A 26,659-nucleotide genomic window follows, 5' to 3' on the forward strand; every position below is an offset into this window, starting at 1 on the left:
AAGTTCTCCAAGATCCATCCCCTCCTAATTCTAACTGTTCATTGCCTCTTTAAATTATTTTATACTTACTTATCCTTCTAGAGAAATTGATTGTATAACCATGGACAAATCAGTTACATACCTTCCGTGATGATCATTTTCTTTGGCTGTGAATTGGAGATAGTCATTTTGCTTTCCTTACTCAGTTTTTGTGAGGAAAGTACTTTATGAACAGAGACAGTGTGACTCATGGACAGGAAGCTGGTTTTGGAATAGGAAACCCTGGGTTCAAATTCTGACTCTGAAACATACTAACTACCTAGACATAGGGCCAGTCAAATACCCTTCTTATGCTCCAGTCTACAAATTACAAAATAGATATCAATCTGTGTTGATAATGGAAGTCCGTTTGATGGGCAGTCTGATGTTGATGAAGTCATAAGACTATACTAAAAATTATGCTATTATTTTTGAGCAGGTAAAGAAAATGATTAGACCTCTTCCTCGTTGCTTCATTCATTCATTCATTCATTGATGGAAGTTCCATTCTACTTTTATTAAGTGTAGAAAGGTCTGAATGAAAAAAAAAAAAACTTGGGAATTAAAATTCTCTCAATCCCTCTATGTTGCTGAGTACAATAGGTACCTAACTCCAATGCAATTGATTTAAAATGATCTTGTGCAAGGGGGATCTGAAAGTTGCCCAGTCCAATTCATCTTCCAAGAATGTAAGCTCTTTTGGAGTTGAAACTAGCTCTCTTTTTGTATTTGTTTATCTGTTGTTTAACACCGTGTTTGGTAGGTAGTAAGCATTTAAAATACATTCATTCATTCATTCTTTTATTCCTTCATTAAATCTCAGTAGCCTCCATTTTCCTGACATTTAAATCTCTCCATGACCTCCGTTCCTCCTACCTTTCCAGTCTTCTGTATACATTTTGTTATTGCTCTTCAGTTACATCCAATTTTCCACGACCCCATTTGGGATTTTCTTGACAAAGATACTGGAATAGTTTGCTATTTCTTTCTTCAGTTCCTTTTACATATGAGGAAATTGAGATAAACAGGATCAAGGGACTTGTTCAGGGTCACACAGCTACTAAGTGCTGAGACTTGTTTTGAGCTCAGATCTTCCAGACTCCAGGTCCTGTGCTCTATCTACTAAGCTACATAGCAACTCTGTACTTTATTCATGTCTGTGTCCTGTGCCAGACTGTCCTTCTAGCTGCTTTGTACATTTAACAATTAATCTCCTGCCATCTTGCCTTTGTATCAGGGGCCCTCATGAATGGAAGGTGTTCCCTTCTTACCTATACTTTTTGAAATCTCTATCTTCCTATAAGACCCAATTCAAGACCCACTTCTTCTTGCTTATCCCTTCTCACTCCTAGCATCCTCTCTTACCAAATATCTGGTTTTTATTTGCAAACATTAATATATGTTTTATATGCTCACATGGTCTCCTCTCTTAGAACATAAGCTCACTGAAGTTAAGACTGTTTCATATTTATCTTTGTATCCTTAGAGCTTAGCACAGTGCTTGGCACAAAGTAAACCTTTAATGAATGGCTGTTAATTGATTTATTGAAATGTCATCTCTGACACATAGGTGTCATGGGGTGGTAGACTATTGAGTCAGAAAGACTCAGATTTGAATCCTTTCCTTGCCTCTGTGTGACCTTGGACAAGTCACTTCCTGTGCTTCAGTTTCCTAGACTTTTAAATGAGGGGGTTGGAGTAGATGCCCTCAAAACTTTCTTCCAGCTCTTAATTGGGATCCTGAGACCCCATATCCTAGAGTATATGTCAGCAGCAGTAACATAGCATCAGAATTGGCTCATGGGCACTGGGGGCCAGAGAAGTTGACTCCATCATGAATCTGCATTCTTTCTTGTCTTTTACAATTCTGGGAAATCCCCTTTGCCTTAAACATCTATGGGTGATACATGAATAAGCCTAGATGAAAAGAGGCCCAATATCATCAATGGGCATAGGATCCAAGAGTTTAAGTGAAAGGTGAGTCATTTATGATCTATTTGACCTTTTCTGGGTAACCTTTTGTACCAGCTTTTTTGATTGTAAATTTCCATATTTGTTGTTCTTGGTTCCTGAATATTAGCTCTGATGGGAAAGGGAATCCTTTTCCCCAACCCACACACCCATCCCCTGAAATAGCTTCCTTTATTCATCGACTCTAAAATTGATTGCTCAATTGAAATCCGATAAAAAAAAGTACAAGTGATTAAATTTCATAATTACTGACATGGAGGGCAAATTTGTTTTCCAAGAGGTGATTCAACCCCAAACGACCTCTTGATAAGCTCATATTCACTCCTGTTGCCAGCTTGGAGAGAGAAGGATTCTTGAAACTCAAACTTGTAATCTTTACGTGGCATCCCTAGGCTTGGGATTTGGGTCTCCTTTAAACTTGAGGAAGCTTTCAGGCCCCACTGAGATCCAGTTTAAAAATCTCCATGCAAGCTGGGAAGCAATGGAGAAAATCAGATCTAACTGGACTTTTATGCTCCTTCAGAGGCCACTAGTTTCCACAATTCTCTGTCTCATCTCAGCTTCTACTTTTTATTTTGGATTCTCATACTCTCCACTCAGCACTGTTAACTGCATCTCTAGAACTTCTGATTTATTTCATCAGGACTAAATCCCAGTTCCATTTTCAATATATTTCCTGACCTTCTCAGTCCCCTCCCAATTTTCCTGATATTTATTCTGTATATATTAAGAGTTGTTAACCAGGAGCCCACAATTTGTTGTTGTTGTTTTTAAACATTTGTTAACTGCACTTCCCTTTCAGTCTTATGTATTTTATTTTATGAATTTTAAAAAAATGACTCTTAAAAGGGGTCCATGGTGTCACCAGTCTGTTAAGTGACATTCCCAGTGACTAATTAGCTCCAAGGCTAAGCATTTAATTAATCCACACTGCCTCTCAGTGCACAGTAGGCACTTCATGTTTATTAATTGATGTAGAAAATAGGAATGATCAGGGACTTGAATACTTGGCTAAAGACTCTGGATTTCCTCCCATTAGAGATGCCTTGCCAAATCCTACCCATCTATCATTGCCCAGTTTGTCTAATTTAAGCTTTTTTTTTTCTTTTTGAGAGGGTTTCCTTCCCAGGAGAAATCTCCACAAGGGATCATCAGCACCGATCCCTTAGAAAACAGACTCTGGTAGCAGTAATATCCATCTCTCTACCCCTTTGCTGGGGCTGCTGCTTGTGGACCAGAAGGAATAAGAATTAGTGTCAAGCTTCTTCCCTCACTCCTAGTGTAGTCCCTGAGTGCCTCCTTCCATGATGTCTCACACAGCTGCTGTTGCATTTAGAAAACAACTTCAACAAGTGAAGGTGTTTGGGATGTGAAATTTGGCTGGAAGGAAGCCCTTTGCTTCCTGGGGAGCCATGACCTAGGTCTCTCTTTGGATTGCCAATTAAGACTTTGTGCAGCTCAAGGCCAGGGCAATAGGTTGAGTTCCAGACTTTCTCTCTGAGTCCCTATAAATCCACCCTGCACTTAGAAACCCAAGAAAAATTCCATGGATACATAAGCTCCATACGGTTAATAAATCCCCCACTCACTAACCAGACATACAGCACTGCTTCCTCCCTCCCTCTTTGGAGATTGCCAGGCATATATTTTAATTAAACTCCCAAACAGTGCCTGGAGAGAGGGAGGAACATTTTAGGCCTTAAGTCCAAAGCAAATAAAGGAGAAATCATAAACACTGATGTTTTAAGGCATCCATGTTTAAACTTGGGAGGCTTTTCGTACCAGTAAAGCAGTTTTATCCCATGAGACTTTGCAATCAATTACACCAGCCTCCCTTCACTCTGCACCCTAAACCAGAGAGACTACAAAACACCACTCTATAGAGCTTCTGGCCTGTTTCTGAAGAAACCCAATCATCTCAAAAGGCCAGAAGGCTTCCCTAAGCCTGCTTTAACCTTTCTAGTAGAACACTTGGAAGTCCACAGATCTATACTAAAAGGAAGAAATAAACTAGAACAAAGAAAATGTTTAACTCCCTCCCCACAACTTTTCAGCTTTGTTTTGTGTGATGTCTTCCCTCTTTAGATTGTAAACTCCTTGAGAGCAATGTCTTTTTTTTTTTTTTTCTTATTTGCATCACTCATAAGCTTAGCATAGTGCCTGGCACTTAGTAAACATTTATTAAATTGAATTGAACATAAAAGCACCCATATTTAAGGGCAACAAACAAACATATCCTGTAGGCCAGTGGTTCTCAAACTTTTGTTTTCAGTATCTTTATCCTATTAAAAATTATTGAGGATCTCTCCAAAGTATTTTTGTTTATCTGGGTTATATTTATAGACATTTACCATATTGGAACTAAAAACCATTTTTTGAATTTGTAAGACCCTCTAAAAGGGTTTCAGAGATCCCCAGGATTCTCTAGACCATACTTTGAGAACCACTGCTGTAGGCTCTTCAAATTCACCAAGTCCAAAAACAAGTCATTGTCTTTTACATTGAACCATTCCCTCTGTATCTCTCCCCTTCTCCCTTTCTCTTCCTCTCTCTGCTTCCCTTCTTCCCTTCTTCTGTCCCTCCCTCTCTCTGTCCCCCCTCTCATCTTTCTGTCTATCTTTCATCTGTCTTTGTCTCTCTTTTTCTTTCTCTCTTGTCTTTCTATTCCCCATCTCTCTCTCTCTCTCTTTCTCTCTTTTTTTGTTTCTCTCTCCCTATCTCTCTTTCCCCTTTTTCCTTCTCTCTCCTTTCTCTCCTTCCTTCCCCTTCCCTCTCTCTTCTCTCTCTTTCTGTCTCTCATCTTCTCCAGGTGCTGGATTGTTCTAAAACATAGACTTTCCTATTATCTCCAAGATCAAATATTAAACCCTCTCTTTACCTTTTAAAACCATCCAACTTCCTTTCCTTTCTTGATTTGAGGGGTTTGACACTGAAGGGTTTGAGCAGATGGATGACAAGTAAAACCTGAAAAAATTGGGTGACGAGAGAAAAAGAGAGAGCCAGAGACAGGGATAGATAGACAGATAGAAAGAGACAGAAACAGAGAGAAATTTAAGAAATTCCATGTTTTATATGCTTTGCTAAATTCTGAGGGTACAAATCCTAGAAAGGCAGATAGTTCCTGCCTTCAAGATGCTTACTCTAATCTTCTCCCAATACTCTAGGAGGCATCTCCTCTGGCCTTCTGGCAAGATCCTCACACAAAAGTCAGCATCCCCAAATTCTGACCCTTGGTGTGACCTGGCACTATAAAAGCCACATTCTGCCATCTCTTCTCTTTAGTTTTCTAAGTTTTTTGCTTTCTTCAAGATGTTTTTACTGCTTTCCCCAGCTATAAACACCTTTCCTTTTCAGATAAATTTTATACACAATAAATATCTTGTCTTCCCTAGAGATTTATGTCTTCCCCAAATAAAGTGCATTCTTTGAGGCTGTGTGTGTGTTTTTTAGTGTAGTGTTTGTTTGTTTCTTGCCTTCCTTTTTATCTTAGAGCTGTGCCCAGCATATAGTGCTTAATAAAGCACTGGAAAGACGAAAAAGAAAGTGTAAAAAGAAAACTAGGGAAGGAAGGGTGATTGAGTGCTAGAATCAGACTTGTAGACAAGGTAAAGAGAAGCTCTTTTAAAATCAGATAGAGCCATACTCCTGGAATAGCTCGGTGATAAGAGAAAGGATATGGTAATCCTGATAAGTTTTTTGAGTGTAGGAAGCAGTATAAGCATTTATGAAGATTTCTTATTCTCAGCCAGTGCCTGACAGGCTTCTTGTTGGGACTGTTTTTACATGGGATAAATAGGGGCAGGGTGGGTGTTGATATAGTAACATGGAAGAGGGAGTAGTATGACCCTCATTCCCACAAAGGTTTGAGGAAAATGTAAGCACTGGCAGAGATAGAACACAGAAACAAGGGAAGAAATAGCAGCTAACCCACCCCAATATTGGCACCTTGGGACAATTATTTGCTTCTTGCTAGTTATGGCTCCATTGACTACAGAAATAGTTAACTCTATTATGTGAATTCTCCATGCCAAAATGAAATGATTCCATTTCTAACATTTTTGGATCTGATGCTGACATTGCTGGTTATTGTAGCTGAGAGATACATTGCTCTCTGATTTCAAGCCATTTTTTTTTCAGGCACTTTAAAACATTCAGCTCTACACAATTTACAAGACTGCAGTCACCAAAAACTGATTTGTGACTCTTCAGCTCAGAGTACATACTTTCCTAATGAGAAAATGTTGTTAGGTTGGTCCTAACTGTGCCTACAGTAGTCAGAGATAATATCTTGGGGGCCTTGGTACAATGTAAATTAACACACATTACTTAGCGTTGTTCATTTCTTATCACTTCAAATATCATTTGTCAGTGTGCCATGCTCCTGGGGCCTGTAGCTTTGATAAGAGGTTGCCTATTTCATCATTTGGGTCTCTCCAATGCGGCTTTCAGGAGACCTCCCAAGATCTCCAAAGGCTTGGATCTCTGGCAGCAATTCATGCAAGGAGACGTTTGGTAGAAAGACACCCTTGCTAAAGGCTTAGCTAAAGGTCCTTTGCCTCTGTTGCTTCCCTTCCTCATCACACCTAAAATGCTTTCCCCCTCCCCTTCCTCTCCAGCACTAGGTCTGCCTCTTCCAGAACTGCAAATCCTCCCCAGGCCAGTTTCAGTAAGACTTCTTCCTGGAAATCTTCTCTGCCTCTTTGGCAGAGCAAATCCCACGAGCCCCTTCTCCTAATCACTTTTGTGGCCTACATTTAGTTTTTAAGGAATTAGTTCATTTCAGTTCAAGCTTAGTGAAAATAAAGATATCATTCTTTTTCCATGCAGATTCACAGATTTCCTTATATCTATCCATGTACCATGGTCCTGAGATCAAGTATCCTCGAAGTACAAAGTAGTATTTGAGCTATGTCTTGATGGAAGATGAGATGGAAGTAAGGAGGGAATGCCTTCAAGGAAGGAGGGATGGCCCCTTCAAAGGCACATAGTCAAGAGATGGAATATTCTGGATGAGGAATAGAGATGACTATCGTGTCTGAATCACAGAGTGAGTCTGTAAAGAAAGACTGGGACCCTTTCTTTTAAGATTAGGGATTGTTTCAATCTTCCCAGTGCTGAACACAATGCCTGGAACACAGTAGATGCTTAATGGATGTTACTGATAGATTGATTTATTGATTTAAATTTTGTTCCTAAAGTACTTGAGGACTAAAATTGTTTATTCTACAATCTACTCTTGTTAACTCTCTGAAGTTAGCAATGGCCCTATGAGGCATTTTGCCCCAAATGGGTTCTAGGAATTTCCCCTTTTTTTAACCAGGTGCCAAACCTAACTTCCTTGTTCTTACTTTCCTCCTCCTCCTTGCCAAGAAACCAACGTGAAGCAGAAGCATTTGCTATATTTTATGTCAGTATAGTGTGAGGAATAACTAGTGTGAGGAAACAGGAAGGACTTTGTGGAACTCATCACCTACTGAGGGCTAAGTATGATCACAGTCAAGGGCATTGTCCTATTAATACTTCCATCCCACCACTATTCTGTATTTCATTTTCTGTTGGTGTGGGGCAAAATCAGGTATAAGAAGAGACTGAGTTCTCCACGGGAGTGCATTTTTCACAAGGTCTGGATCAGCTTTTGGGTACAGATTGTTCCTAATTTAGGGAATTGGTCATTTCCTCACTTATATGCTTTTCTGGAAGATGAAAGGAAGTGATGAGGATGAAGCAAAAATGAACTTCCTTTCCTGGTGAATCTTAATAATTGACATCCTGGATGTTATCTGGATTTGTTTAGTCAAATTCCTGGAGGTAGATCCCTTGTGCCTGGACTGAGGTGTGAAAGAGGGAACTATTCTCCTATTAATTATCATGATACTGTGCATCCAATTCTTTGAAATGCAGTAAACTCCCTTTGGTTCTGAATCAACTTGAAATCATACAGAAATATCCTATGTAGCCCAGGGATCTCTTCATGTGGCCTTCCTCTCAATTCTGTCCAACTTCCTGGTGTTGTTTGGGTAATCAGGTTCACAGCTGAGTTCTCACCAATGTGTCATTATGCCAGACCAAACCAGATGATGCATGATCTCAAAGCAAGGACATGTTTAAACAGGCAAGGGGATTGGATCAAAGACTAAACACTTCTGATACCCATTCTCAAATGGCTGCTCCCTCTAAATATGTTCTGGGAGCTCCAGTTGACTCCTGACTTAACCCTTTTGTGTCCCCAACAAATAAAGAAGGAGGCAGATATATTCAATTTCAGAAAGTTTATAGGGCTAGAGAATAGAGTGATATAGTAGCAGTCTTGAGAGTATGATTGATTTCTCTTGGAGGCTAATGGAAATTAGATCAAATTTCTTCACCCTCTCCACTATTCCTCTCTTCATATTAGCTTGGCAGTGGAGTCAGCCTCTTTGCTCTCAGCACAGCCTGGACTCATCTATCATGTCTTCATATATATATTTGTGTCTTTCCCAGTTGTGCCTGCCATTTTATTTTTTTTTTTCAGCTCTCACCTATTTTTATTTTATTTTTAAAGCTTTTTATTTTCAAAATATATGCATAGTTTTCAAAACCTCATGTTCCAATTATTTTTCCTCCCTCCATTCTCCCCACCCCCTCCCTTAGATGGCAAGTAATCTAATATATGTTAAACATGTGCAATTCTTCTATACATATTTCCACAAATCAGATCAAAATGGGAAAAATGAGAAAGAAAACAAAACACAAGCAAACAACAACAAAAAATGAAAATATTATGTTGTGATCCACATTCAGTCCCCCAGGTCTCTCTCTAGAAGCAGATGGTTCTGTCCATCACAAGTCCATTGGAACTGCCCTGAATCATCTCACTATTGAAAAGAGTCACATCCATCAGAATTGATTATCTTATAACCTTGCTGTTGTTGTGCATAGTGTTCTCTTGGTTCTACTCATTTCATTTAGCATGAGTTCATGTAAGTCTCTCCAAGCCTCTCTGAAATCATCCCGCTGAACGTATCTTACGGAACAATAATATTCCACAACATTCATATACCATAACTTATTTAGCCATTCTCCAGTTGATGGGCATCATCCTTCCTTACCACTACAAAAAGGGCTGCCACAAGCATTTTGCACATGTGGATCCCTTTCCCTCCTTTATGATTTCTTTGGGAAACAGGCTCAGTGGAGAGATCCTTTGCTGAATTAAAGGTTATGCACAGTTTGGAAGCCTTTGGGGCAGAGTTCCAAATTGCTCTCCCAAATGGTCGGATCAGTTCACAACTCCATCATGGTATATTAGTGTCCCAATTTTCCCACATCCCCTCCAACATTCGTCACTATCTTTTCCTGTCATCTTAGCCTATCTGAGAGGTGTGGAGTGGTACCTCTCAGTTGTCTTAATTTGCAATTTTTCATACATATGTTTGCCATTTTACATTTTTATCACCCTATATCTTTTCACTTCCCTTGAAATCTTATTTTTTTTTAAACTGTGCCCTGCAAGCATTTCTATCTGAAGTCTATCCTGGATTATGTCACCCATGCTTGCAGCCCACAGAACCTGATTTCTGGGAGGGGCAACCGAAAAATAATTTGCTTCAATGATTGAGACTTTCTGGGCCTCAAACACTGAGTAAACATGGAGTTTGTGCACAGGCACATCATCATAATAATAATAACTAGCATTTCTATAGCACTTTAAAGTTTGCAAAGTGATTGACATATGTTAACTCATTTGATAGGTCACAACAGCACTGTGAAGTAGGTGCAATTATTATCCCATTTTATAAGAAAGGAAACAGACTGAGAGAATTTAAATGAGTTGCCCAGGGTCACACAGCTAATAAATGTCTGAGATAGGATTTTATCTCAGGTGTTCCTCAATACCTTTAACTTTTGTTAACATGGGTACTCTCAGATCTCTAATATGAGGGATCACTTAACTTTCCTTCTAGTAGTGGGTCTCTCATGGCCAGAAGATACATTGATAACAAGGAATTTCCTATGTTCTTAGAAGGTATTAGGATGCTTTTTTACATTTAGTAAAATGGTGTAAATGATTTGTAGAATTGTGTATCCCTGAGGCAGGAAATACTTGATTAGAAAAGCAAGATGATATGTTTATATTGTACAAAAAAACCCAAAGTATTCCTTCTATATTCAGTAGATTCATTTGTTCTACAAGATGTGTTGTGCATTGCTATAATATTTCATGTCAGCATTATTACAAGCCTCCAACTTATGAAAGCTATTACTTAAATTTACTCATTTTGAATTCTCTAAACTTACGGTAACTTGTGAAAGCCAAAAGTTTCCTTTTATGGAAAACAATAGATTTTCATTAAATAATCAAAGACACATCACCAGGAAGAGGTGGGTAACTGAGACAGGCAACTAATTTCCTAGGCCATTGTCCAAGAGAACTGATCCCATACATCCCCCAGTCGTCAGAGTTCCTTCCAGTCATTACCTTGATCATAAAAAATACCTTCAAATATTCTTTTCCAAGACTTACTGTTAACTCATTAAAGATGAAGTGAACTCTAGAAAAAGTTATGAAGTGATTTAATATCCTGATTTGATAAAAATGATGGTGTTACTGCAAATTAGCATCAGGTGTATCCCATCTGAAAGAAAGAAAAAAAAAAGAAAAAACCTGTGAATGGAACAAATGAAAGATAGCCAACATATGAAAATTTAAATTCAAATTTATATATATATATATATATATATATATATATATATATATATATATATTCACATATGTATATATATGTATGTATAAATTCAAATTAAAAAATACTTATTGCCAAATATGTTCATAGGACTGTTTGTGATGCCTTTGTGTCAGAAATTATTGGACATATTTTGGGGAAATTCCTTCCCATATTTTGAATTATTGCTTCTATCTTGGAAACTTGTGAAAAAACCAGTTTACTGAAACTGATTCCCACACTAGAGACACATAATTCACAGTGTCACAGAAGGAATTTTTCTCTTTTTTCATAATCAAAATCAAATTTTCCTATGGGTCATGACTAAAAACAAGTATACACATATACATATATGTATTGTATAAATACACATTTATATACATACAGACATACACACACACACACACACACACACACACACATATATATATATATTGCATTTGTTTCTGTTTTGTTTCTCTTCCATATCTTCCACTTCTCCATCAGGAAGTGTTTTCCTCATTGTGTTTTTTCATTAATGTTTCTCATTACATCTCAACACATCACATATTTCCTCATTAATCCTCTGGAATTATAGTTAGTCATTATTCTGTTCAGTTCCTAAATCCTTCAAAGCTTTGGTCTTTATAATATCCTTGTCACTGTATAATTGTTCTCCTGGTTCTGGTGACTTCACTCTGCATCATTCATACTAGTCTTTCCAGATTTCTCAAATATAATTCCACAACTGACATAATACATTGTGTTTAGCCATTTCCCATTGGATGAGCATCCCTTGCCCCAATCTCTTTGTCTCCACAAATAGAATTGCTGTATATATTTCTGTTAACATAGGTCCTAAGTTCCTCCTTGCTCACAATCTTAGGACTCACATCCTTCAGCTTCTTCTCCACTTCCTTGTAGCTGGGTCCCAGGAGTGCCTTTCTCTCTTGGCTTTCCCTTTATCTGTTGGCCAAGTAGAGCTAAATCTCTCTGCCAGAGCAAAAATTTTCTTTGTTGGTGGCGGCACTCTGTGCCAAATTTTCAGAATTTTCCCAGTCCATTGGGAGAGACCAATTCTGTAAGCAGCTAGACTATAATGGTGTAGTATGTTCCAGAGTACAGCCCTAGGGATGCTGGACCAGCCTAGGAACTTCCCTCACTGAGGACATGTCCCTGTACTGACCTCTGGTCACACAAAACAATTTGCCTTGGGAGCCAGAATCTACTTTCTTTCCAACTCTACTGGACTCTCTGTGACCATGCCTAGTTTCATACATGGTAGTCACCTATTCTAATTTTGTTTCTGCTATTGCCTTTCAAAGTTGCCTTCCACAAAAAAGAAGCCCTCCCCTCATTCCAAAGGCAAGAAAATACCCCAAATATTTGCCCTAATAATCCTAATCCTGGGGCCACCACCCTCATCCTCTCTCAACTGGCCTAGAGCCTCTGAATTGGTCTGTTTCAAGACTCTCTCCTCTTCAATTCATTTTAAACAGAGTTTGCAAATTATGCTTCCTGAAATAAAGTCTGACTCTGTCAGTCACCTACTCAGTAAGCTTCAGTGATTCTCTACTATCAACTCCAGAAATAAAATTGAACTCCTCTATTTAGCATTTAAAACCCTTAACCATCTGTCAACCTAACTTTCTTAGACTTAGTTTGTAATTAATGTGTAAAATTTTCCCCTTTCTGATGTGTACGATCAAATTGCCTTCTTGCTCTTCCTTACATAGAACACATCTTGTGTCTCAGTGGATTTATATAGATAGTCCTCTGTTCTTTTTTTTTTTTTAATTTATTTATTTTTAGTATACATTGTTTCATGAATTATTGTTGGGAAAGAAAAATCAGAGCAAAAGGGAAAAATTATGGGAGAGATTAAAAAAAAGCAACAAAAAAGTGAACATAGCATGAATTGATTTACATTCAGTCTCCTTAGTTCTTTCTCTGATTGCAAATAGCATTTTTTATCCAAAGTCTATTGGGATTGTATTGGATCATTGAACCACTGAGAAGAACCAAGTCTTTCATAATTGATCATCGCATATTCTTGCTGTTACTGTGTACAATGTATTTCTGGTTCTGCTTGTTTCTTTCAGCATCAGTTCATGTAAATCTTTCCAGGCTTTTCTATAAACAGCCTGTTCATCATTTTTTAATAGAATAATAATATTTTGTTACTTTTACATATCATAACTTATTCAGCCATTCCCCAATTGATGAGCATCTACTCATTTTCCAATCCTTTGCTATCCCCAAAAAGAGCCACTACAAACATTTTTGCACATGTGGGTCCTGTTCCCTCCTTTATGATTTCCTTGGGATATAGAGCTAGATATGGCACTGCTGGGTCAAATGATACACATAGTTTTATAGCCCTTTGGTCATAGTTCCAGATTGCTCTTCAGAATGGTTGGTTCATCTCATAACTCCACCAACAATGTATTAGTGTGTCCTCTGTTCTTAAGAGTACATTTCCTCTTTACTTTTACCATCTACAGCCTACATACAGTTTTTTTTTTTTGAGCTCTCAACTCAAACACTGTCCGACTCATGAAACTTTTTCTAATACTTCTAGTTCCTAACGCCTCCCCCAAACAAATTTTCTTGAATTTATTTTGTATATATTTATTTAGCTAGAAGATATTTCTTCTTATAAAATGTAAGCCCCTTGAAGATGGTTATCTCTTTCTATCATTTTATTATTCACTTATCATTGCTTTCTACTTTCTGATAGCATAGAAAGCCCAGGACAATGTATTCAAAATGTAAACATGACCTGATCCCCTACCCTCATGGAACTTACAGTCTAAAGCAGATTCTGACATATAACCAAATAAGAAATATAACCCCCAATGAAATACGAACTTATAAATTTATCTCCACAAATAGACAAAATTTTGATCTTTGAATTCAGAAAGATAATCAGAAATTGATTTTTGATTTGAAATCAGAAAGATTTGCGGAAATACCCAAGCCTGCATGATCCCTCTTGTTCCCTGTCAAAGGAGACATTACAGTATAGTATAGTGTAAACATAAGTTTCATATGCACTAGGAAGCAAAAACAAATTGCATGATTTGCTTTATTGCAGTGTACTGAGGTAGGCCTGTAGATGGAATAATTGATATGTCTTTAGCTGCTAATGTTTCTTATTCACCTTTTATTGGTATCTGTAAAGTGCTATGTGTTTTCTACTTCTTTAGTATCTTTATCTCCTTTAGAAGCCTTATAAAAAGATCCTTAGGGCCCTCAAAATTGTAGCATCTCCAGAATGGATCTTCTCTCCATATCCTTGATCCAATCTGGCCATTTCCGCCCCTCCCTGCCTCCCCCTCCCCCCAGTTTTATTCTTTTAATACCATTTTTAATTTCTCTGCATGCTCTTAAGGGACTTTGCTATTAGAGTCCAGCTATGATAATTTTATTATCTTTAATGGAGAAAACACTATGTTTTAATAGTTTTTGTAAATCCTTTCTTTTTTTCTGTTTATGGTTGTCTTCCAATTTTCATCCTTGAATACTTATTTTGCCATGCTTTCTTTAGAGCAATCTCATCTGTCAATTCTTCTTTCTGCTTTACTTTATGAGATAGTACTTCTCATAATCACCCACCATCCTTCATAAGATTATATAGATGAATTTACATCCTAACCTGATATTGCCTTTGGAAGCACTCTCTTTCTCTTTGGCTTTGATAAGTCCAACATCTTCTGCATTGTAATTTCTAGTATCTTTTGATCTTTATCTTGTAACAATTAATTGATATAGTCAGCTTTGTGATGAATTATTATATAGAGTATCAATGTTATTTCCATCATTCATTTCCTTTTTAAAAGTTTTAATAGCTTGTTTAAATAATTTAGGGTTAGATCTTAATTGTATGCTATGCATTTTTATCATTACTATTATCATGAATAAGATGTCTTTAAAAAGAAAATGGGTGATGAAAATAACATTGATACTCTATGTAAAATTATAGACATGATAAAAAGATGGTCTGCCTGTCCCTAGGCAGCTAACTCAAGGATAGCTCTCATGTCTATAATAAGTTTTTCTGGTCTGTTAAAATGTAAGTTTTATTTTTTATGGTACTATTTGGTGCTCTCCATGTCTAAAGTCTAACAATTATTCTTGTGTTTTTTTAATTTTTTAATTTTCATTTTTTAAAGCTTTTTTATTTTCAAAACATAAGCATAGGCAATTTTCAACATTCACCCTTTGAAAACCTTCTGTTCCATTTTTTCCCTTTCTTCCCTCAATCCCCTCCCCTAGATGACAAGTAATCCAATACATGTTTAACATGTACAGTTGTTCTATAAATATTTCCACAATTATCATACTGCACAAGAAAAATCAGATCAAAAAGGGAAAATGAGAAAGAAAACAAAATGCAAGCAAACAACAACAACAAATAGTGAAAATGAGTTGTGATTCGCATTCAGTTCACACCGTCCTCTCTCTGGGTGCAGATAACTCTCTTCATCACAAGATCATTGGAACTGGCCTCAGTCATCTCGCCATTGAAAAGAGCTTTGTCTGTCAGAATTGATCATCATATAATATTGTTGTTGTTGTGTAGAATGTTCTCCTGATTTTTCTCTCCTGTTTTTTTTAAATTAAAGTTTCTAATAATCTACAAACCTTTGATATCTCTCATTTCTTACTCATGAACCAAACTTTCTCATGTATTAATTGTTCAACATATAGAATACATATTTTGATTTAGTGAGTATTGTGTGCTTCATACAATTTTTCTACTTCATCCTCAGTAACCAATGTTGATTTGTAAAGTGCATTTTTTTTCCCATGGTAGCTCCCCCCCCAATACTTATCATTAATATTTCTTTTTTTTATATATAGCTTTTTATTTACAAGTTATATGCATGAATAATTTTACAGCATTGACAATTGTCAAACCTTTTGTTCCAATTTTTCCCCTCCTTCCCCCTACCTCCTCCCCCAGATGGCAGGTTGACCAATACGTATCATTAATATTTCAATACAAGATGGCCAAATGCCTCATGAAGTAATGTGTCTTGTAATTTGGTGTTTTATAACTAAATTAACTCTACAAACTTCTTTCTTTGCCTCTACTAGGAATATTTGGGAGCCACATTCCCATTTAGCAGCAAGTTCCTTCTTGCTTTTGGTTTTAATTATAAGCAGATTGTTGAGATATTGTAGCTTTGAGCACTTTACCATTCTATCCTGTTTCCTCAACTGTAAATAAAGGGACTCGGTAGATGACCTCTAAGGTCCTTTCTAGGCCTAAATCTATAATCCTATTCCAATTTATCATCATAATTTTAGAGTGATATCTGTTGATGGAGATATAGGAATAAATATAAGTTGGAAAGTATGCAGGTCAAAATTGGAAAAGAAATTCATTAGTGTTAAACATTTGTATTTATGTTTTTAACGACTCCTGTTCTCTGAATGAAATCCTTTTAAGAAGTAATCCCTTTTAATTCCTGGACAGTTTTTATTTTGATAATGTGCTGAGCCATCCCAGTGTGTACTTGATGATCTACAGAACCCATGCAAGATATAATCCTCTGCTCTCACAAAGCTTATCTACTAAGGAGACGGGATGTACTTGAAAATATAATCTTTGGAATGGCAATTATTTATTTTACTAAACTTTGGTTTGGAAAGAAAGCACCTTTATTCTCCCCTTTTTATTCTCCCCTTCTAACTTCTCCTGGTCCTCTTTGAGAATAAAGGACAAATAACAAATTCTTCTCGTTGGTTTTCTGGTTTTGTGTAGGAAAATGCTAAGCTGCTTTCTTGCATTTCAAAGTGGGACTGAGATTGTGAGGTGAATGACTAGAAAGAATAACCCACATAGAGTCAGCCCAGGGTCTCTTAGTAGACCCATAGACAGAGCGTTGGTGCAATTTTTGGCACCGTCTTTGCTTTCTGGGATCCCAAAGGTGAGACCAACCTCCAATTTTTGCCCATTGAAGGCTGCATGATGTGGCAGAAGGAGGTCTGGATTTGGAATCAAAGTATCTCTCCAGCTCTTCTGTGGCTACTTGCTTGCCACTTAGAGGACTGGATAGGGCACTTGACCCCTCTGAGCACTTTTTTTTTCCTTATTAAGAGGTATAGTCTCTAGATCTAAGGCTAAGGTCTTTTCCAGCACAAATCTGTGATCCTATGATTTTCTGAGAGGGAAGAAAGAGATAATGGCCTTAATTGACATCCACTTCTTGACCATAGGAATCAGTTCCAAATAACTAATGATAGTTCATTATGTATAAAATGCTTTTCAGATATAACCTCATTTGATACATCCAGCAGTTGTTTTGGGAAAGCACCATTATTGCCTTTCTTTATAGTTGATGAAATTTAGGGAGTTTCATCAGAATCCAGAGAGACAGAGATGTAGTAGCTTGCACTGGCCCATATCTGTGTGTCTGGATGTGTGTCCAGATCTTCTGGACTCCAGACATTATCACTTAAGTTCTGATCCCTTACAACTTGTACCTGAGAGCTGTGATTCACTTTAACAATCATATGCTCCCAATGGAAATACATACCTCCATACATACATACATACATACATACATACATATATTTACACATATTTGGATGAATCATGGAATTTAGCAGACTTCACATGGACCTCTCTCCAGCAAAACATATGGGTGACTAATATATCAGTGATAGTTTTATCATGTGAACATGCATGCTTGTGTTTACATGCATATATATGCATGTGCATGTACACATGGAAGGAAGTGCTGTAGCCATTTTAAACCAGCTTGTGAGAGGTGGTTCTTAAATTTACAATTACACTTTGGAAATCAGGCAACACAACAGATCAGGGCTTGATTCATCACTTTGTGGATAATCTAGGCTTAAGAAAATCATAGAGAAAATGTTAATAATATGTATTAAATATAAAAATGGGTTATATATTATGTATGCTTCCCCTTTCCTTGAGAGCTGGTTAAATATTTACCAACACACTCTGTGTGTATAGTGCGCATATACACACATGCATATGTCTGGGTATAACTGTATATATTCCACCAATATATAGCTGATACAAATACATGTATATATGGGAAGGCATAGTTTAGGAAAAGTATATTATATATATATGAAGAGGTGATAAATATGGATCTACGTACACACACATACAAATACAGTACCCACACATATGTAAATATAACATGTATGCATATATGATTCACATAGTTAATGATAAAATTGCACAGTATAAAGTATATTTCATGTTGTATGCATGTGTGAATATATACATTATGTGTGTATTTATAGGCATAATTATGTACATGTATTTTTGTATAAATAAATGAATATTTGTTTAAACATGGCTAAATCTATACACAGATTTTATACACACACACATATACACACAAGCATATATGTGTGTGTGTATATATATGTATATATATATATATATATACACATATCCCCATGTTATGTATAGATGGTATATAGACATGCAGATGTATATAGATGATAATATATAGATGATATATGCAAATATAATTATATCTCATTCATGTGTATACACACATGCATTTGATGTACAAATTTATTTATAAACACACATGCATTTAGATGCATATGTGTTTGTGTGTATGTGTAATTTTATAATATCTGCAACACTGACACATTACATAACTTGCCTAAGGGCACACATTAGTAAGTGTCAGAGGAAAGATTTACATGTAATTCTTTTTCATCCCAAGACCAACTTGTCATCCACTACACCAGTGATGTCAAATTCAAATAGAAACAGATCCTCATTGGCACATATTGTCTTAGAAAAACCACGAATTTATATCATATGTTTTTATTGTGTTTTTTATTTATTTTGTTAAATATTTCCCAATTATATTTTGCTCTGGTTTTGACCACACAAAGCCCAGGCCACAAGTGTGATGCATCTGTACTATACTATGTTGCCTGACCAAAATATAGTTAGAACTGAGTGACACTCATTAGATTTGGATGGAGGAAAGCTGTCAGACTATTTAGAAATAAGTAGGCAGTTTAAGTTTACATATTCAACTAGGTGTTTGCTGTCACATCAGAGCCATTTTCATGTGTGTGATGTGTGTGTGTGTGTGTGTGTGTGTGTGTGTGTGTGTGTGTGTGTGTGTAAGGGAGTTTTTATTCTAAACTTGTGTTTTCATACTTCCCCTCCCTCAGTGTGTGAAGAACTTGGAAACTTCCTTTATGTTTTCCAGCATCTCCTCTGTGACTTTGAGTCTTCCTTCGTGGCCCAGCCTCATTGAAAGCTACTGTGACTTCTTTATCATCAAAAGCCAATAATCTTTTAAATCAATAATTTAAATTTAATAATAATTCATTAAATTTAAATAACTAAATTAAAAGCAAGATTTGAACTCTGTGTCCTATCTCTGAGTCCTGCCCTCGCTCCATCACCCCAGGCTTCATGTAAGGCCTATGAAATACGCCCATCAGCTCATGTTAATATTAAATGCTATGACTATTTATCCACACCATACCAAGCATAAACTCTTTTCTGACTATACAGTAAGACTTGGTTCCCTCATATCAAACCTCCTTTAATGATTGCCTTGGACACCCAGATACCAGATGCTACTCTTCTCACATGGCTGTATAGGACTGTAAGACAGGATGTTGTGAAACACCCTAGAGATTACCAATTGTCAAGCTCATTTCAGATGATGACCCAGATAAATCAAATACTTTGGCCACATTGGCATAGCCCTTAAGTAATCCAGTGCTGGATTTTGAAGCCAGGCTATAGGACTTTAGAGATAGCTCTTGGAAAGGAAATGAGAAGTTATATGGTCCAATCCCTTCATTTTACAGCTGAGGAGATTGAGTCAAAAAGGCTTGAGTGGCTTGTCCAAAGTCACATAACTAATATGTTTCTGGGATGAGATTTGAACTCATGAAGATGAGTTTTCCTAATTTCAAGCCCGGTGCTCTATCACCTGTGTCACCTAATTGTCCCTTGCCAGATTATTCCTTATCTTTATTTCAAACTTTTTACGGACTACTCTCTAATAGCATCTAGGCATCCCCTTAGGTTCATGTGACAAATAAAAAGAGCTAAGTCCTCTCAGTTCTGCCCACACATCCACCTGAAAGCATAGATGCTTTTAAAGAATCAAACACCCAGAGAAAGGATTGTGGGAACTGAGTGTGGATCACAACACAGCAATTCTCATTCTTTTTGTTGTTGTTTGCTTGCATTTTGTTTTCTTTCTCATTTCTTTCCCTTTTTGATCTGATTTTTCTCATGCAGTATGATAATTGTATAAGTATGTATACATATATTGAATTTAGCATGTATATTTTTTAACATGTTTAACAGATATTGGATTACTTGCCATCTAGGAGAGAGGGTAGGGGGAAGGAAGGGAACAATTTGGAACACAAGATTTTGCAAGCATTAGTGTTGAAATATTATCCATGTATATGTTTTGAAAATAAACAGCTTTAATAAAAAAAAAAAAAAGAATCAATCAAAGATTTTTCAGGTTTGGAGGATCCCAGTGGTCATCTTGTATATATAATCCATATTTCTCTTGCCCATCCTTCAATAAAAATATAGAATTCCTCCCCCAAAATGTGGCCATAAAGATTTTGTAGACCTAGATGTGCTCAGATATCCCCTGTCTTCTGAGGATTTTGACCCGGAAAGGAGAGATGTCATATGACTTAGACAGTGAAGGAGGAGGTTGGACCATACCAAGTCCCTGTTTAACCACTGGCACTGGAAGAAAAAGGGAAGAGAACATAATGATCCTATTCCCTCTTGTCCATGAAACTTGAGGGGCAGTGTAGATTATCTAACCAAGAGCAGAAGTATAGCAGTGACCAAATGAGATAAGCCAGCAAGGACAACTAGAATGGAAGGTAGATTGGATGAGTCAAGTGTAAAAGAGATCAATGAGACTACTAAACCCAGTAACATTTTTCTTCCTTTCCTTTCCTGGAACACAGCCCAGACAATCCAACCTCCATTGAACTGTCCAACCACTCACTTCCCACTCTCTTTCCAATCAGTGGAAAGAGGTGGGAGGAAGACATTCGATTACTTGGCTGAAACCATTATAATTTACACTTTCAAACTTTGCACCTTTTCAGGGTTTGTCTATGTGTCTGTGCTATTTAAAACTATTAAAATACAAGACCATGAATATTGTTTCTTTTCCAAACCACTCTAAGTATGTGGTTAAGAAAGGAAATTTCCCCTAACTCAAGATCTGCCAGGAGGCAAGCTAAATAGAAAGAGATTCTGTGACTTTTAGTAAGCTCTGAGAGATGTATACCTTAGATTACCTTTATGAACCTCATATGAATGAGAGAATTAATGAAAGGAATGCACCAACTGGGAGAGGTCAAAGCTATTATATTAATTCAAGCAGTCACACACAGTACTCAATAGCTACACATAACAATAACTGATGTTTCTATAAGATGTAAAGGTTTTCAAAACATTTTATACACGCCTCATTCAAATACAACAATCCTGTAAGGTCGATGGTTTGTTTAAAAAAAAATCCCCATTACAATCTCAGAGCATCGGGGGAGAGGGGAAATGAACTGATTTTAATTTATTGAAATTCTTGTGTCCAATATGAAGCTCATTATCTTCTCTCTTAAACTCACTCCTTCAGAATTCTTTATTTATGTCATAGCAACAGGTTCATAATGGCAGTCATCCTTAAACCTTTCTTCTCCTTCATATTTAATAATAGCTATCACTTATAAAGTGCTTTAAAGTTTGCAAAACACTTTTGCATATATGATTCTCAATTGACCCTTACAATAAGTTGAAAGGTAAGTGCTTTCATTAGCCTCATTTTACAAATGAGGACATTGAGGCAAGCAGAGGTGAAGTGACTTAACTCAGGCTTACACAGCTAGTAAATATCTGAGGTTGGATTTGAACTTGTCTTCCTGACTACAGGTCCTGTACTCTCTCCACTGCACCATCTAATAATTTCCATATTTAATAGATTCTATCTCTGAAATGTCTCTAAGACCCACTTTTCTCTAATCTATGGACAGCACTATAGTTCAATAGTCATCACTTCTAGCAATAGATTCCCTAATTGAACTCTTGGGTTACCATCTCTTTCCTCACAAATAATTCCTCTATACAGCTGCCAAAATAATTTTCCTAAAGTTGACTCAGGCTCATTCTTTTTTTTCCTGTTTTAACCTTGTCATTTTATTTTATTTTCAAAATATATGCAGATAGTTTTCAACACTCACCCTTGCAAAACCTTTTGTTCCAAATTTTTCTCCTTCCTTTCCTCCTCACCCCGCTCCCAGACAGCAACAATCCAATATGTTAAACACGGGCAATTCTTCTACACATATTTCTGCAATTATCATGCTATGCAAGAAAAATCAGATCAAAAAGGGAAAAAATGAGAAAGAAAACACAAAGCAAGCAAACAATAACAAAAAGATGAAAATACTTGTATTTCCATAGTCCCTTATCTGGATACAGATGACTCTCTCCATCACACGTCTATTGGAAATGACCCAGCTCACCTCATTGTGGAAAAGAGCCACGTGCATCAGAATTGATCATCATATAATCTTGTTACCGTGTACAATGTTCTCTTAGTTCTATTCACTTCACTTAGTATTGGTTCATGTAAGTTCCTTCAGGCCTTTCTTAAATCATTAAGATTCACTCTTAATAAATTCTTGAGGTTTAAAAAAAATATGATGAGTGATTGGAAAGTTAACTTCTCCATATTCAGTTCCCACAATCCTCTCCTGGATGTAGATAGCTCCCACAAGTTTATTGGAATCTATCTGAATCACCTTATTGTTGAAAAGAGCCACGGTCATCAGAATTGATTATTACATAATTTTGTTATTGCTGAGTATAATATTCTCTTGGTTCTACTCACTTCACTAAATAGCAATTCATGTAAGTTTCTCTAGACCTTTCTTAAATCTTTTCACTCAATAAATTCTTGAAATTAATATATATTATATAATGAATTTAATTTTGAACTAATTGATTAATTAATATTGAATTAATTGAAATTAATATATAATATATAAGAATCAATATATATATATATATTGAGTGATTGGAAAGACAACTTATCCTGGTAGATTGGATACTGAACCTGGACTCAGGAAAACCCAGGTTTGAACCCTGTGCCAGGTATTTATTAACTGTGTGATCCCTAGCAAGTCACTTAACTTTGGGATTCCCAATTTCCTTGGTTAGACAAGATGCTCTCTGATGTCCCTCTGAATTCAAAAATCTATGATCTTATGCTTCAATATTTCCTTAACAAGGCCAAAACTCATCTTACCAATTATTATTTTAATTTCATAATCAGAACCTGATGAATCACTTCATAAATACATACCTTTAGAACTCAGCTATTCTCAAGTGAGCACATCTCTTTCCTCATTTCTCATGAAAGGAATGATTAAATTGTCCTCAGGTAAAGGATGGGCCAACACTCTCATAACATGTGTTTGTTGTATTTGTTACACGTCAAAATCAGCCTCATTGGACTTGAGTTCTTTCATTCCCACAATCACCATCTGGCACCCACATCCTCCGCCTTAAGAATCAAATAAATTCTGATTGACTTTGGAAATGATTGCCAGCAGTTGGTTTACTAGAGAAAAACTTAATTCCTCTTCTTTAAAATGTTGTCTTGTAATACCCCATTATAGTATATATCTGTTGGGGCATAAAGGTTTGGGAGTTGCAGTTAATCTTTTTGAGGGGCAGGGAGAGGGAAAGAGGTAGAAAAAATCTGGCTAGACCCCATGATTTTCCTCCACTGGCAATATCTTAATCCAAGTAGAGCCTGCATATGTTACATCAACATGCTGACTTGCTGAGCTCTCAAGACTTCTTTGCCAACCCATTCTTTTAGGGCTTAGGGAATGTGTAACTCTGAGGCATGTTTCAATCTGATGATATATATGCAGAGAAATGGAGAGATGTTTAAAAAATAGTCTTAAAAATCCTTAAGTGATCATGTGTCATTGTATTCCTCGAAAACCCCGAGGAATTCTTTTGTCGGGCTTGATCCCTGAACCTCCCCTTGGCACATCAGTGGCTAACACCTATTGGAGCAGAGCTGAATGCTGGCACCCTTCACTTTCTTTCTGGAACAAAAAAAAAAAAATGAAGCATATTTTGCCTTGTTAATGATATAATTGTTCTGAGGTGCTATCTCAGCATCATCTTGAGTCCAAGATGGGCTAGCGGAGGCTTTAGGGATTTCAACAGAGACATGAGACACACGCGGAAGCTAATTTTCTTTTTTGAACAAAATGGAAGCGTTCTAAACAAGGGCTCAGAGTGAAAACCAGTGGTTTTTGGATGAATGGCATAGAGGTGAAGTTTTTTCTCCTCTCCAATTCTTGCAATACAGAACCACTGTTTGTGAATTTCCAGCATTCAAACTGGATATTTAAGCCATTTAAGCCATCCCCGATGGAAGCTTTAGGTCTGTATTTTCTTTCAATGAAAGGAATGAGTAATCCACACATGTTATGCAAGTAGAGTGCCCCCTGAGTCTTCATCTGGAGTTCGTATCAGCTTCAGATGCTTTCCATCCCCATGACAGGGAAACTGGGCCTAGATGAGGCAAGTATATCCAAGGGGATGGGATGATTTGGCCTGCAACTTTCAGTGTGCTCCTGCCTACACAGAGGAATGAGAGAGCAAACATATGGTAGACATTGGGAGAGCTCCCTGGTGCATGCCTTCTACACGCCTCCTCAACCTACGTTGGCTCTCATCCTAGAATACAGGATGTTAGTTTGGCTGAGATCTTAGGGTCCTCCCAAATAGACCAGTAATCTCATCTCCAAGCTGATCCTACCTAGGAATCATCAGACTAAGGAGCTTGTTCCCTCTGTTGGAGAAATCTGCATGAATACTGTAACTTTGCTCATTACACGGAGCCCATTGGACACGGCCAGATGTCCAATAAGCCTCTGAATTAATGAAGTACATAAACAGGACATGTACAGAAGAATCAAGGCTACCAAACCATTGAGGTTTTTTTTTTATTTTTATTATTATTTTTGAGGGGCAGGGCATGCAGGCAACCTGTGATTTCATTGGGCTAGGCAGCTTGAAGGAGGAAACTTACTAATGAACCTTTTATGAATGCCATTTGCAGTTTGCAATTTGCAGTCATCAAGAATTGCCTGAATCATATGTAGGTCAAAGACTTCATCTCCCATCACTTTCCCTTTGCACTCATGGTCCCCCATGCCTAGAATGCACTCTTCACCTCTGCTTCATAAAATCTCCTTCCTTTCACGAAGCAGCTCAACATCACTCACCTTCTATAAAATCATTCTCATTTCCAACAACAGCAATTGGCCTCCCATCTCCATTGTTTTTAATTCTCTTATATTTATTTGTCTTGATCCTGTATGGGCTAATGTATAGCCTTGTTGCCTCCCATATTATACCTTAAGCTTCTTGGTAGTATGGGGTTGTTTCATTCATTTTAATTGCCTGGCACATAGTAAGTGTTTAGCGATTGATTTTTATTTCAAATCAATTTCTTTAGTTTTCTTTCTACCTACCTGGTACTCTACCTCTTATGGCAATGAATTTGGAAATGAGAAAATAAATGAAGAAAAAATATAGTCTTATTAAGCTCTCACTATTAGTGCAGTGGAGACAAAGACAAAAGCAGAGAGTTCTTGCCCTAGAGGAGTTTACATTCTAATGAAGGAGAAAACACATAGCCAAAGAGAGGTGTTTTGATTTATAAATTTATAGAGTACATGGAGCCACACAAAAATAGATTTGAGCATCCTTTATAACAGCAATGGCAATGTGGGTTTGGTTATGGTTCTAGAATCAGGAAAAAGTAATGAAGTTGGGAAGGGACAGCAACAGGATAGCTAAGAATGGCAGTGTGGATTTGGTTATGGTTCTAGAACCAGAAAACAGTGGTGAGATTGGGAAGGGGCAGCAATAGAATGGCTAAGAATGGCAGTGTGGATTTGTCTATGGTTCTAGAACCAGAAAACAGTGGTGAGGTTGGGAAGGGGCAGCAGTAGGATGACTAAGGAGAGGATGCCAGGGTAGTTAATGTATAGCATAGCTGGAGCAGTTGGCTTGATATCATAGGCCATAGATGAGGCATTTGAGGCATTCAAATATCAGAATCTTTGGGGAGAAGCAGGGGTAGAGTGGGTTGAAGAGGGATGAATGAAAGTTACGTACTTTAGAATCATGTCTGATAGTAAATAATAATAATACTCATTTATTGCTAAAAGGTTTGCAAAGCACTTCTTGTGTATTATTCCCTGTTGAGATTGGTGCTATTATTGTCCCCATTTTACAGATAAGGAACTTGAGGTTCAAGGAGGTTAACAAAGAAATTAACGGGTTGACTTGGGTCATACACATAATTAGTGCTTGAGGCAAGATCTGAAGACCAATCTTTCTGCCTCCAAATTCAGTGGTTGGTCTACTGTATCACTATACACAGTATTCTGCAGCCATAGTAACCCACCTTGGCAAAGAAAGTGCACAGACCATTTAATAGAGTGGCTAAGAATGGCAGTGTGGTTTTGATTATAGTTCTAGAACCAGAAAACAGTGGTTTATCTATTAAGTACCTTATCCCCAAACCCTTCTCTCCTCATAACAAAATCTGCCTGCATAATTTTCTTGTTTAAACCAGTGCCATGACTACTAGTTGCCTCACATAATTTATTAGATGTATTCACTTTTTTTTTTCTAACTCACTAGTCTCATTTTCTTAATTAAATTTGTACTAATCAGATCACAATGGAGGACCCCACCAGTTGAAAAAAAATCAACAACTAGGAAAGGATATGAATAAAGGAAGCATCTTAACCCAGATGACTTATGACTCCCTCAGGCAGCAGTCAGATAGTCTGTGATCATCCACTAGATACCAATTCAAAGACATAAAAGGAAGGTAGGGGAGGAACGGGAGTGAGGGGAACTT

The sequence above is a fragment of the Antechinus flavipes genome, chromosome 1 (genome assembly GCF_016432865.1).
Source record: "Antechinus flavipes isolate AdamAnt ecotype Samford, QLD, Australia chromosome 1, AdamAnt_v2, whole genome shotgun sequence".
Lineage (NCBI taxonomy): Eukaryota > Metazoa > Chordata > Mammalia > Dasyuromorphia > Dasyuridae > Antechinus > Antechinus flavipes.